This window comes from Colius striatus, unplaced genomic scaffold, assembly GCF_028858725.1.
Source record: "Colius striatus isolate bColStr4 unplaced genomic scaffold, bColStr4.1.hap1 scaffold_37, whole genome shotgun sequence".
NCBI classification, from domain to species: Eukaryota; Metazoa; Chordata; class Aves; order Coliiformes; family Coliidae; genus Colius; species Colius striatus.
The window spans coordinates 1309893-1314341 of record NW_026908521.1 but is presented as its reverse complement, the minus strand read 5'-3'; positions in this window follow the sequence as shown (position 1 = coordinate 1314341).

Genomic DNA, 4449 nt, shown 5'->3' with positions numbered 1-4449 from the left:
TGCTCTCAGAATTGCGCCAAAACCTCATTTTATCCCTCAGAACTCCCCCAAACCCCTCTTTTCCCGTCAAAACCCAACCAACTCCCCCCTTTCTTGCATTCAAAATCCACCTAAACCCCACTTTTTCCCCTCAAAACGCTTATAAAATTCCACTTTTTCCCTCAAGATGGCAATTTTTCACCCAGCAGTTCCCAAAAATCCCACTTTTTCCCTCAGAATAGCACCCAAAACCCCCTTTTCCTCTGAAAAGACCTCCAAAAAACCTCGCTTTTTCACTCAGAACTCCACCAAAACACCACTATTTCCCTCAAAACTGCACCAAAACCCCGCTTCTTCCCCCAGAAGTTCCCCAAAACTGCACCTTTCCCCTCAAGACTCTACCAAACCCCACTTTTTCCCCTCAAAACTCCACCAAAACCCCATTTTCCCCCCTCAAAACACCACCCAAACTCCACTTTTACCCTCAGAATTTCCACAAAACCCCACTTTTCCCCTCAAAACCCCACCAAAACACTTGGATTTTTCAAAAATCCACCCAAACACCACTTTTTCCCTTTAAAAATTTACCAAAACCCCACTTTTTCCCTCAAAACTCCACCCAAATCCCACCTTTTCTCCTCAGAATTGCACCAAAACCTCATTTTATCCCACAACTACACAGCTTTTGGCCCTCAGAAATGTACTCCATCCCCACTTTTCCTCTCAAAACTCTTCCAAACTACACTTTTCCCCTGCAAAACTGCACCAAAACCCACTTTTTCTCCTAAAACTCAAAAAAAACCTCCCTTTTGCTCTCAGAAATTGTCCTGGTTTAGGCCCATCAGGGAACAAAGACTACGATTAGCCAGGAGTACCCAAGTGGCTGAGAATTGCTCAAGGGCAGGGAGAGCTTAATTGCCGCTGAAGGTTCAGGACAAAGCAGACCAGGCCACTCGGTTTGGGGAAGAAAACAGAGAAACAGTGTAATGCAACATCAACTAAAACATACCCCCAAAAACCCAAAACATAACCAAAATGAAACAACACGGAGCAATACATCAATGAAGAGTCCAACCAGCCTTTTGAAGAACACCTTCTTGCCACCCCTCCCCTCTTCCCGGGCTCAGAGCCCTGATCCCGGGGCTTTTACCTTGTCCCCCCCTGAACGGTTCGGGGGGGCAGGCAGTGGGGGTTTCAGTCAGTCTGTTCTCCATAGCTTCTGCCGTTTGTCCCTCCTCAGGACCGGTGAACTCCACACCAGTCCTCCCTGCGAGTCCGTGGGGTAACTCACACGCATGGCAGCCCTGCACGGGCTGCTCCGATGCCCACTGACTCCAAAGGCTGCAGCTCGTCTCTGCCTCTCGTGTGGGGCTGCTCTGCGGCGTGCAGGCTCTCCAGCACGGCCTGGGCCATGGCCCCTCCCCACACAGTCCCTCTCCCGTCCGGGCTCACTCACACGGAGCTGCTGGGAACTCTCGCTCCTGCCATGGATCTCCACAGGCTGCAGGGGCACAGCTGCATTCTCGCCACGGCTTGCAGAGGAGTCTCTGCTCTGTTGCTTCTCCTTCCTTCCTCCTTCTCCGGCTGAAGGGTCCGCGTGGTCGCCTCCATCTCGTGTCACTCTTACACCTCCTGCCTCGCATTCCAAATTCCCGTCCCCTAAATAGTGCTGGCAGAGGCGCCAGATTGGCCCAGCCGGGCGGAGGTGGGTGTGAACCCAGGAGCCGGGGGGAGAGTCCGCAAACTCTTTCTCGGGTCTTCACTGCAACCCGCTCCCCCTGTTACTAAGCCAAAAGCTGCTCCTTGCTAAACCAGAACACAAATAAACAAAAACTCTACTTTTTCCCTCAGAATTGCTCAAAAACACCGCTTTTCCTCTATAAAATTCCACCCAAATCCCTCAGAATTTCCACAAAACCCCAGTGTTTACACTCGTTGAGGCAAGGGACTGAGGATGGAAAGGACGAGCCCAGCGGTCCGTGAGGGCCGGGGCCGGCGGTGTCGGTGCGATGTGTGTGGGGGGGCTCCGGAGACACCGACCGGGCGCGGGAAGCGGCTGCGCGGCGGCGGCTGCGGATGGAAGGGGCGGGGGGGGTCTGGCTCACTCCGTGCCGTCCCCGGCGGCGGCGGCGCAGCCGCTGTTACTCTCTCCCGTGTTTTATTTTTCTTCCCTCACATGCCCGATGGTGCCCAGTCTAACACGGGGTCGCGCTCCCCCACTCTCCTCTGATCATCCTGCGCCGCACCCCGGCCCGACTCCGCCCGCTCGGCATTCCCCTGCGAGTCGCCCCAGGGGTAACTCGGCGGGTTGGGCTCGAATGGGAAGCAGCTCTCCCGCGGGGGCTCTGCTCTGAAGCCCCTTCGCCTCTCTGACTTTGTAAATACTCTTGTGTAGAGAAGAACCTTTTTCTTTTTTCTCGGTATCATCCGCCTCAGCGCCGCTCCCGGCACCTCTCCCGGCGCTTCTCCCGGCGCTGCTCTCGGCACCTCTCCCGGCACTACTGTCGCTGCCTCTGCCAGTTCACTCTCTGCCCCAGGGACAGGCTCACTAAGTGGGGGGGGCAGAGGCGGGGGCTCTTTAGGCCGGCACTCTCGTTCCTCGGGAGGGGCCGATGACTCACATGGCTCCCGCACCCCATTTTCTACACGCGGGGGGGGGGGGGGAGCATTACTTTTGAGACAGTAGGAGCCAGTGGGGTGGATTGGAACCAGTCATGCTCATAGTTTTTGTTCTTACTCTGTGCTGCTGATGTGTGCTCAGCAGCGTTCTTTTCTGCCTGATGTTGCAACAACTCATTGCGCACTATCCTCCAAAGCTTCCCTAACTTTTCAGCTATCTCATCGTCCTCCAGGGTAGCTTCCCATAGTTTATCCCCAAACTTTCGCCATTCACTTAACTCATGAACAGTATGTGGGTTCTGAAAACAACCCTTAGCATACCCATAAGCTAAAAGCCCAGGGAGATCCTTTTCCAAATCTATTCCCTTAACCTGTCGCTTCTTTAAAAAGCAAGTAAATAAATCATATGCTGCTTGCCTTTCCATTTTCAGAAGTCGTCAGCGCTGTTGCAGCCCCACAAGGTCTCGGCAGCACGTATCGGCCGGGCTCGTCTGTACGATCACCCAGGGCACGGCACCACCCCTTCCTTCTGTTTTCTGGTGCTTAGTTGCCGTCCTCGCTGCTAGGACCCGAGCTCCTTCGCCGCTCCGCCGTGGTTGCCAATCTTGTATCACGTCGTTCGTGTATCACGTCGGTATATCACGTCCCCCGTGTATCACGTCGAGGTCACCATTTGTCGGAGACGGCGGGAGAAATGCAACACGACCAACAAGGATGATCAGCAAATCTCACTTTATTTGCAAAGACACCACTCTTTTATAGCATCAATAATCAGCCTCATACATATTGCCAAAGCTAAGCTCATCATTGGCTATTTGTCTAAATGTCAACTCCTCTTAAGAAACATCTTGCTCTACATTTTTGTGGTTAATACATCCTCTTTTTATATCCTGTCTACATGCAGCTGCAAGCAGTCCCTTATCTCAAGGACAATGCGCCCTTGGGCTAACCTTTTTTCTATTTAAGACATTTCTATTAGGTTAACATTGCTATGACCTCTTTCTTTCAGCCATACTTGAGCAACACTCTCCACAGTGGTGCAAGGAATAGGAACAGTGAGAGAAACAACCATGCAGACTCCAAGGTCAGTGATGAAAGAGAGGAGGAGGTGTGCTGGAACAGAGACCTCCCTGCATTCTATGGAGAGAATTGGTGAAACTGAGATTTGTTTGCATTTCTTTAAAGACCCTACAGCAGCGGTAGAGACTCATTTTGCTAAAGCTGGCCCCAGTTCAGGGGCAGCGATTCACTTCATTATTGGCCCTGAGCCAGGGGCAGTGATTTCCTTCTTTATCACTATGGCCAGAGCAGGCCGTGTCCCGAAGGAGGGACCCAATATCCACAGCTGTAACTGTGGGGAGGAACCATATTGGGATTTATCAAAATGAGACAGAACATAGTTAAAAATGTCATCATGAATGCATTCTGTGTCAGACATTCCTGTCAGCCTTTCTTCTAGCTGGCAGAAGGGCAGGGTTTGGGCTGTTTTTAGCAGAAGTAGTTAAATTACAAATTCACAAACCTCCTTTATCCTTAGAAGTCAAGATATTTTAGTTTGTTATATCTTAATAATTAAAACCCCCACTTACCTGTGTAAAATGATGCTCACCCGATGAACCATTTCTGCCTCATCTCCTGAATTAGTGAATGTCGGCACCTTCTGAAGATTACTGTGGGTAAAAGCCAGTATTTTGAGTAACACAGCGGTTCTTTCACTGTCCATACAAGGCTGTACAACCTAAAGGTGGATACAAACCAGAGGGCTGGTAATTCATGTAATCTAGACATGCTTTACTGTGTGTTTCTTCTTTTAAGAAGCACGAAGCATTGTTATATGCCAAAGAACATTGG